We start from the raw sequence: 10,882 nt of genomic DNA, 5'->3' as shown, positions 1-10,882 counted from the left end.
GATTAAAAGCAAGTTTACACTTATTTCTTATTTATTGTAGATGTAGTCCCACAATTAATATATATGACTCACAACAAATGTACATGTATAAAATATGAATATAGAAAGTTAAACTTTTTTAACAAACCTCCTAATGTATATAATATGACAGCTAAATAAATTCATTCAAATTGAACATATTAGAAGTCTTGAGTGAAAAAAAATTTCTATAGTGTTTTCTGACAGAAAAGAGTGGAGTACTGTGTTTAATTTACAGGAATGAGTCCACAAACTTTGTTAACAGTTAAAAGTGGTTTTTAAATTATGACATCAAGTGTTATTGAGACCTGAAAGATTACCTGTTGACAATGTTAACATATTTCAACAAGAATTATTGTAAAAATGAATTATTTACCTAATGAATTCAAACTACAAATGGCTCAAGGCTGAGCCTAAAGGGTAATGTAAAGACTACATTAAAAAAAAAAAAAAACAAAACAAAAAAACTGTGTGAGGAAAAGGTACAAAACAAAATTCAGTTTCCTATTTATCTTTATTTATACTGGATGGGAAGAGGAAGATATATAAACTCAGTTCACAGCATCCTGAATCCTGCAGATAGAAATGCCTGAAATCATCCTGGTACAAGTATACAAGTACAGCTAAAATCTCATTTCCCTGTTTTTGGACCTCACATGTGACAGCAAAGTGAAGTTTGGGATTCAAAGAACAAAGCTTTTCCTTACATCTACAAACCTAAGCTACTCTTTATAAAAAGGTTCATACTTTAATTCAGAAAGTTTGTGGGAAAAGAAGATGTAAGCTTTCATATAAAACTTCATGGCTACAGAGAGAAACCTGCATTTGCTTCTTTCTTGGACCAAAACATGACAACCTTGTGGCCACATTTCTCTTCACAGAGAAAAGCAAGGCACAGCTTCCCAAGGATATTTTCTGAGAATAGCAGCTAGGAACCTCAGAGAAAGAAAAAACAATTCTTGTCTCATTTGCTGTGCCTGTGTTTGTGCAAAAGTAGAATGCAATATGGAGATTGTTTACCCAAAGTGATGGTGTTTTGTTTCCTTGGCCTATTGGGGCTTGTTGGTCAGGAGACAGGCACAAGATTCTGTTCAGTGCACTTGAGCACTTGTGCAGATTCCGTTTAGATGTAGTGTAATATAGTATAGAATAATATAGTACAGTAAAGTAATTAATTAGCCTTCTGATATCAATGGAGTCAGATGCATCATTCTTCCCTGAGCATCGGGGGATCTCCTGCATTTACTATACCACCTCTCCTGCAGAATGCTCAGACAACATCTGCAAATACTGCAGTCAGGGTTTGTGCAGTTTGTGCATCCTTCCTGAAAAAACGTTACTCTGCAAACAATTAATGAGAAGAACTTAATGAAGTAGAACTAGTGATTTATACTTTATAGCCTAATAGCCAAGATGCATTGCTAAAGAAAAAGAGAGATTATGGTTATGGACAACATTTCTGTAGAATGTATCTGATTTTGTTATGCAGCCTTAAAAATAATCAGAACAAAGAGCAGGCAATGATCAGAATATTGCATGATATGGGCATCGGATCCCATTTTTTCTTTCTCTCTGTAACAGCTGGCATTCTGTTTTACTATAAATAAATTTGAATGAAATTTATAATCCACTTCATGACTTTGAAATATTCTATTATCTGTTGCTTTATAACCAGGTTCTTCAGTGAATTGATGCCTGTTATTTTAAATCCATGCTACCAGTTCTCCTCTTCACTTGAGATTTGCCTTCCAAATCCATTTTTGAGCATCAACTCATTTTCTCTATCAATAATTAAATCAATTTTTTATTCACACAATTTCTTTCACAGTTCATCAGTTTTTCATTTCCCTATATACTGGAAGTCCAGCCATGGTGTGTTCATCTTTGGACTATAGATGCGGGGGTCTATCATTCTCCCCCTACAGTGTCCTTTTATGTCCACCAAGACATCAGTAATTTGTCTATCCAGGAAATATTTCTAAAATTTAACACCTATTAAGTCTCAGACTTAAAAAAACCCCTGAAATAATTTTGGCTTGCTGTGAAGAAAATTATTTCAGTAACAAACATGAACAAGGATAGAAATCCAAGATGGTCCAATTGCAGTATATCAATAAATTTTCACAAGTAATAGTTTTTAGCTTTCCACCCCTTTTTCCTAATTATGAAGCAAATATAAATAACATAATAAGCATAATATAAATAACCCCAAATCACAGAGCTGTTAGGGTTGGAAAGGCCCTCTGTAGACCATCCAGTCCAACCCCCTGCCAAGGCAGGGTCACCTGAAGCAGGTTACACAGGAACATATCCAGGTCGATTTGGAATGTCTCCAGAGAGGGAGACTTCATGACATCCCTGGTCAGCCTTTTCCAGTGCTCTGCCACCCTCAATGTAAAGAAGTGCTTCCTTGTGTTGAGGAAATCCTTTTTTTGTTTCAGTTTATGGCCATGCTACTCATCCTGTGACTGGGTAGCACCAAAAAGAGTCTGGCACCATCCTCTTGGCACCTGCATTTGTGATATTTACATACATTAATAAATATCCCCTCTCAGTCTTCTCTAGACTACATCCTTGTTATCAAACAAGATGACTGTGATGGCTTAAAATGGCTTAAAATCACCAATGTTTTAAATGACCGTGTTTTAATTTACTATGGGGAGAGAATCAAGAGCTTGCACTCAGTCAGCTTACGGTCCAATGAGAGAGTGATTTCATCATCCATATCAACTCAAAGTTTTTCTGGTTTGTGATACTGTGCTCACTGCTCAAAATACATTGGCTTGAAAAAGAACATACTGTAACATTAGCTCTACAAAACCTGGCCTTCAAATATTAAAGCATTTTATTAGAACCAGGTCTTCTATCTTTCTTTGGAAATGATGGATGCTCAGAACTTAGGTTTCTGAGGAAAGATGAGGTATGATTACACCACTGTTTGGCTTTCAGGAAAATAATATCAGACATCATGACAGTTACCAAAGAATCATTACACTTGAGAGAAAATATATGAACATTAGATTTAATAATCAGCTCAGGGCATAATGTTTTCAGTCCTGGTTGCTTTGAAAGCAGTTCTTGATGATATCTGACTCACAAGATGTGCTCTATCTTGTGGTGTATCTCCATGACAATATATAAAGAAATTGCAACCAATTTTGCCCTGAGGCTTTGTGATCTGAAAGGCTAAGTGGCAATGCCTTTGGTCTGCAAATCACTACCTAGTTACAGGACTGCAAGGTTATGGATATTATCCTGTTTCAAAAAGACATACACATGAAAAAGTTTTTTCAAAAGCTGGTGTGTAGACTAATAGTGTTCGAACACTAAAGAAACATCAAAGCACAGAGTGGGTCTGGGAGGTTATTCTATATTCAGATTAATATTGCAGACATCAGAGATTTTGAATGAGAATCTGCTGTTTTCCTCTTGCACTGAAATTTACAAAATTGCACAGCTTTCAGGTGGTGAATATTAAGTGATGACATCTTTAAGACATCAAAGCAATGTATGGAAAAATGAGAAGATTGCTGGAAGAGGATAACAAAGAACATTTACTTAAACAATTATATTCTAACCTATATTTCTTCAAAAAGTATAATAACTATGCAAATAGTAAGGGGATACAATTTGTGTGTTTGCTGTTAATATGTTTTCAAGAATGATATTCAAATTCTTTGATAATTTTAAAAATCAGGTTATGCTAGAATTGTAATACTTTTCAATTACCATATGATGAAAAGTAAAAGAAGAAAAAAATTCTGCTACTGCAACAAATGGAAAAAAAAAGACATATAAAGTTTTTTTCTTGAAAATAAGTTACAAAATTGTGAGATTTTTAACAGGGAAAAAAATTCTGAATTCAAATACATTCAATAGTGTTCCTTTTTATCTCTCAAATTCTATATGCAAATTTATTCCTTCAGCAATTAACCTTGACTATAAACTGATTGTTTTCTAAATCACATAGTTTTGATATATACTCTTGATTTCAATATTATACAGTGAAGATTAACATTGTAAATTAATTGTCTAGAAGTTTTTATAGCATCCTTTTAAACATTTGAAAGTCTCCATAAAAATCCCAGTTAAAATTTCTTTAACAGAAGAAGTTGATTCCTCTATCCCCCCACTGAAAACTTGTTTTACAGGTCACTAACATTGGTCAGAGAGCAGTGCCTGGTCCTGAGTCTGTGGTTATTCACAACTGCTAAACGTACCTGCTCTGAGAGAGTGCAGCCATTTCTGAGCTGCTCACAGGAATTGGCTTCTGGCTTGGAAATGAACATTTTGCAATGGCTCTAAGAAGCAAATTCAGTCTGTCCTGGATCCTTGAGACTTAACTCATCTTTTAAAATCCAGCTTCACACAACTGTTTGCCATTCTGTGAGTTCATATAAATTAATTATATACAGTGTCACATGAGAATAAGAATATTTTTCCATTGCAAGAATTTGTGATTTACATTATATTATTTTTGTAAGCTATAAATTTTCATAAGACCTTCATAATTTTTGGGCTATGGGCCTGATAAATACAAATACTACTACTACTAGTACTACTACTAGTACTACTACTACTACTACTGGCTTAAAATAGCTTACAAAATTTCTTCATAATGAGTTTTAAAAGGCTATAACATTTTCTTCAGGTAGGCTGAAATTGGATGTTATACATTTAATAAGTGTTTACTGTTATTTTATTATATTTAATTCAGCAGTGTATCAGAGTATATGAAGCTTTCTTAAAGTGATTTTTTTGCTTTTGCTTTTTCTCTAAAATAATCAGGCTCAGCATGCAAATATCTAATCATATCCTAAAGTAAAATAAAATTCTTATTGCCATTTCAAAAACATATTGAAAGCTGCTGATGTTTCACTTTGTTACATTTAAATCACAAAGCTTTACCTTATGGCAGTCAAAAAATAATTTCTTCATAATCATTGTAACCAAAGCACTTAAAAAATAAACAGATTATATTTTTTGCAATACAAGTTTAATTGCAACGCTGTGTATTGTCATAGTATGGCTTTTAAGATACCAGGAATGTAATTGATCAGACAGCACAGTCTTTCCACAATATCTTGTTTTTAGTTTCTTTTGTAAGCTCATACCTTGAGAATTCTAAAACTGGAAATCTCAAAAAGAAAAATGGGAAACAAGAAGCATGTTCAGTTCATCTATAACTTATTTAACTACTCATCTCCATTGTAGATCTTTCATCATTAATTATTTTTAATGTTGAATGTTTAATTATTTTGAATGTTGTCCAAAACCCACTAGAACATGTGAGAAGAATCTCCAGTCTTTAAAATGTTTTCTACATAATATACGGGATTTTGATTTTAAAAAATACTTACATAAATACTCTTTAGGTGCTGGTGTACTTTAGTTTAATGGCCCTTAAACTTCAGATGAAAGTGAAGATATTTTACTACTTTGATTATTGTATTTATTTTCTTGTGATATGTTCTTGAACTACCAAATGGTTACATTTCACATTTATTTACAGAAATATAAATGAATATATTGGCTTCAAGACAGTGGAGAATAATAAATGTTCATAGTGAAAATTCCAAGCATAAAGTCTTAGTTCATATGTTAGAAGCATGGCTAGAGTCCCAGGTATGGAGAGAATGAGAGTGGCTAGGTACTTAAGTTCAGTATTTTGTACTCACTAGAATTCACAAAGTGAAGCTGAGGTTAATAAAGCTCCTGTTTCCATAACTATGAACACAATTAATCGCCAAAATCCACATATTTCACAGCAATATAAAAATGGACAATCAAAACAAAACACTTTTACTGCTGAAGAAGTGAAAATCTTATCTCACAGAAGAGGATGTGCTATTCTTTCTTTGGTTCTTTGAAATGCTGTTTTAGCAGTAGGAAGCAGATCACAGTACAGGAACATCTCTGCTTGCAGAACCATGATGCAAGTACAAACTAGAATGTGTGTATTAGCATATTTTTGACACCTCAGGGGCTCTACAATTTTTTATGACTGAATAGATATTAAATGGAGTATTCTGCTCAGTTTGAAATACAGCATCCCACACCTCTGGTTATCAATTATCTCATGCTTCTCATGCATCCATCACTTCAGTAGCTCAGTACCAGTCAGAGCAAACTTCTTTCTGACGTAATGATCATGGCTCTTTTATTGAATTCTATTGTGCTCTCTAGTTTTCTTAGTCAACACCATAGAAAAATAATCTTGTTTGATGGTTTCATGGACACATTTAAAACCATTTTTCATTGGCCTGACAGTGTTTGAGTAAGGAAATACCCAGAATTTGAAGCATTCTGGCAATGGCATCTATACAAACATTGAAAGGAAAATACTCTTGACATTTTAAAGGCGTCTAGACTCTCATATTTTGTTTTCTTGAAAGCTAAATAGTTATCCTGAGGAAAAATGTATACAGTTGGTATTTACATTTTGCCTCTTAAAAATATCTGTTCTTGAAATAAGGTGGGGGCTGTGGGTAAGGGTGGGAGGGAGGTGGAGAAGAATATCACACTAATGTTATATTGAAACTTTAGCATTGTTTGAATAAACTCTACTAATACACAGAATCTTGCCTCTGAATTATAAAGTAGATTTTGTCTCCTACAAGTAAAGAAACCAGCAAAACCTTCCAGATCACTAATATAATGAGCAGTCCCTTCATAAGAGTACATTAGAACAAATTCTATCTGTCTGCCACAGTTCATATGTCCAGAGCAACCTAATGTACCAGTCACTACAATATTCTGTACAATTCATGCAGGTTCATTTTACAGACATTCAATGAGAAAGGCTAAAGGCATGAAAAATATAATGTGTAATCCTGAGACAACTGAGTGATGATGATCACAGTGGTATGCTTGGCCACAGAGGGCATACCTGATGACAAATAAATGTACTGGACTGTAACTTCAGTTTATAATCCTTTCTTACAATCTTTTGACAGCCTCAACTATAAGCTGCAGATTTTTTGTTGTGTTGGTGTTTTTTCTTGCAGGAGTTTTTTAGCTGGCATTACTCCTTCTCATTACCAAAATCCTAGAAAGATGGTTTTCAATCCCTTGCTCTTAATCTTGGTTCGATTTCCACAACCAATACACCTAAACAAGACGGATTATAAACATACTGTAAAGTTTTTATCCATGTCACCTTTACACAGTGATGGCAGCTGCTCTGTGATGCAAAGAATACATCAGATTATCAAATGATGAAACTTCCCCAACTACTACTGGTATCAATAGTGTATCTATTTCCTGATTTATATTACTGATCAAATAATCTTCTTTCAGTGACATTAGATTTTCTTGTCCTGAGAATACACATAAAATGGATTTTACTTCATCAGAGAAATATGATTTCAGCTGTTTCCCTGTCTCCTCCTGCTGTTGTGGATTTTATACTGGTTCTCCCCAACACAAATAGGAAACATGATAAGCAGAATGAAAGCTAGTATATATCATATTTTTACTAAAGGAAAGTTTAATATGTTTGGAGCTTTTGAGTATGGCTCAATGATACAGAAGCTGTCATATTTAAAATAATTTTGAAGACAATTAAATACAGTTTACATGTAGAGAATTGAAAAAACCAGGGTAATAAAAAAGAAAGAGGTCTCAGAAAAAGCACAGAGACATGGAGTCTGGGTAAAAAAATCAGTGTTGTATATGCATGGTCTACAAGATCTGGGAATTTCAGAATATTTACAGGATAAACCAGTGGAAAACACTAAAATGTGTTTTCTTCTGAATTCAAATAATCTGGGGACAACCACCCATGGTGCTGTCAGAGTGAAGGGTCTGCTTGATGGGGAGGGGGAATTGCAGAAATTTTTAACCAGCTAGAACAGCTGGTAGGCTGTGTGGGGGATTTGGCTACATAAGCAGCAATTCCATGCCCAAGGGTCTGTCGGTGGCCACCACCAAATTTTTTTGTTCGGATAACTAGAAGACCAGCATGTGGGCTAAGACTCTTCTACACATTTTATTCTTTACTTTGCACCTTCATATGTAGCATGTACTTCTCTTCAAGAGCTTTTAGCTGTGCTACAACAGAGAATAATGGTCTGGGGATGCTTTAGGTCGCATCACTGTATACCAGGAAGCAGATCAGGACAAGGAGAGCTCTGGGCTTTTTTTATTCCTCTTGACACAAGCTATGTTTTTTTCATCTGATTATTTGTTCTTCTGGGAGACACAAGTCCAGCTCCACAGGTGAGGTACATGAAAAATGCTACTGACTCAAAAGTTTTTTTGTGACACTGATATCTTACATTAATTTAGTGTGCAAGTAAATGACTGACACAGAGAAATCAAAGGTCTTGCAACCTTACATTACTGGGGGAATTTGACTTATGAGAATTTTGAATCAAATCAATATCTTTCTCTCCCATTGGGCTGTCCCTGGGCTTCTCTTCAGTAATTTATTAGTTCCAGATTTTTTGGCTGAAGAACTGCTTCTTTGTCCTGCATGTTTGACTGTATTGAATAAATCACTGCTGCCACAGCATCTGGGACTTGGCAAAAACTGTCAGATATACAGTAAAGATGCAACTTTGTTCTGGATAACCCATTAGAACTGTCCTGCCCCACCCTGAATGCACAGATTTCACTAGATTAAAAAAGAGAAATAATTTGGTCTACAGAGTTGGAGTTGCACCAACTCTCACATGATATCAAAGTTTGTCCATAAAAAGAAAGAAGCAAGAGAAAAAAATTTAAAATGGTGGTAATTTAATAATTCCTACATTTCAGTCTGAGCATTTCAAAATTAGTTTCTTCCCTTTAATTAAAAAAAAAACAAAAACAACTCTCTTGGTATATGTTTTAACATGCCTGTGTTATGCTACTTTGTGAATTTGTTGTCCCTCACTTCAATCTGACCATGATCAAGACTCATTTCTGTCAACAAGCAGTTTTTACCTGAGACAAAAAGCTGTATTTTAGTTTGATAACCTAGTGTTTTCTCTTTCCATAGCTAAGGTAATATCTTAAATTGCCTAAGAAGAGGTCAGGAGAATTCTGAATCTATCCATCCATGTGTCTATCCCGACAGATCGCAAGGACTAGAGCTCTGTCTGCAACAGACTTGTATTATGATATTACTCCACAATTTAAAAAAGCTACATGCTAAAATCTACTGTATTAAACTGTTTATTAAAATCCCCTTATTTGCCCCATATTAGCTGCATTTCAAAAGTTTTTGAAATTTTGCTGAACTTCATTCAACACGAATGATGGTGATTCAATTGCAAACATATGTATTAGTGTGCTCAGCTTCAGTCGTATCCTTTGAGCATCATAATGATGGATTTTTTCTTGTACGAATAATTCACAGGAATGGATGATATCAGAGAAATGATGCATCCAAAAGTTTCAGAAAAACAAGTGTATTTTAGAAGGTCAGCCTTCCCTTTCCAGTAGGGAAACATTAACCAAAAGTGGATTTCACCTCTCTTTTAAAAGACTTTCAAGTAGTGTTTACGCATTCATGTTCAAATTACATAACTTTGTAGAAGTATTTTTTAGGAATAGTCGTGGTGTTTCATGGATAGTGAAAATATAACATTATTGCAAAATCCAGTATACGCCTAAAAATACTTATATATCTATCTATATATCTATATCTATTTTACAGTAGCAGATCTTTGAAATTTAGTAGAAGGTTTTACAGTTAGTCAAAAGCAGTCCTGGAGCCCTTTAAATTTTGAAAGCCTGAAATTTGATCTAATGGGTGAGAAGGAATGAGAAATTTCGAATGAACAGATGGAAAAGCGCAAAAAAATCTAATTTCATAATAAACCAGAGAAATAACATAGCACTGTGAAGGAAAAAAAGCCAAAGCAATAAAACCCTTACAAGAAACCCAATAAGAACTTTTCAAATAAATGCACATAAACGAAAACATTTTCAAAAAAGATAATGTGTTTTCTATTTCCACAACAGCTGATAGGTTCAGAAAACCCAGGCATTTTTTATTCTCTTTTGTGGCTATAAACTAACCCTGTCAGCTAAGTTTACAGGTTTGTCTATCAAAATGGACATCTATTAGCTGGAAAATATTTAAACAGTAACTTCAAATGTTTTGTTGCCATAATAGGAAGGATTTTTTAAAACTATATGGTGGTGCTTTAGCCAATAATTTATCTTTAAACTAAACAGGAACAATAAAGGTGCAAACTCTACTTAGCTCTATTCTCTTCCCATGGGCTTAATTGCAAGTTCTGTTTTTTACAATTTTAATAGGCTTCCCTGGTTCAGTCCTCTTTGGGGGAAAAAAAGTCATCAGCAGAAAGAAGCAAAAGCATAATTTCTTCTTTTGACAGAAAGTACAAGTTATGAGTACTGGAGCTGCTTAAGCTCAGCAGAGACTCTCAAGAGAAAATAGGAGTTTCAATCTCCCAGCTTTTGCACATTTCACTAAAGGCTCACAGATGGTAGCTCAGGGACTATGATGCAGAAGACAGGGTATTACTTTGATGGAAAGGTGTAACCTTGTGAATGATTTGTGTGAGTGCTGCTATATGCTCTACATTGTATTCTGTTGGTAGGGATGTCAAAATATGATTTCCACCTTCCTAGAATTGTGAGAGTTCAAAGAGTTAATGTGGAGGCCATCAGTGGTCAATTTGTCATAGGATTTTATGAGCTGGATAGGGGTAGAAGAAGCATCTCTACAGCCTAGTTTAATCTCATACCATCTATATTCTTCTAGTAAAGAGTTTTGGTGAGATAGTGTAGGGATAAGACATCTTTTCCATTGTTTGGATGATCTGAAGAAATGCACTAGAGAGGATCACAGTGTCAGATAAATTGATTTGTCTATGAGAGATTTTTTGAATGATATAATTTTGGGAAA

This window comes from Pyrgilauda ruficollis, unplaced genomic scaffold (assembly GCF_017590135.1).
Source record: "Pyrgilauda ruficollis isolate IOZ18807 unplaced genomic scaffold, ASM1759013v1 scaffold99, whole genome shotgun sequence".
NCBI classification, from domain to species: Eukaryota; Metazoa; Chordata; class Aves; order Passeriformes; family Passeridae; genus Pyrgilauda; species Pyrgilauda ruficollis.
The sequence above is the reverse complement of the archived record's forward strand: the minus strand, read 5'-3'. Positions refer to the sequence as shown.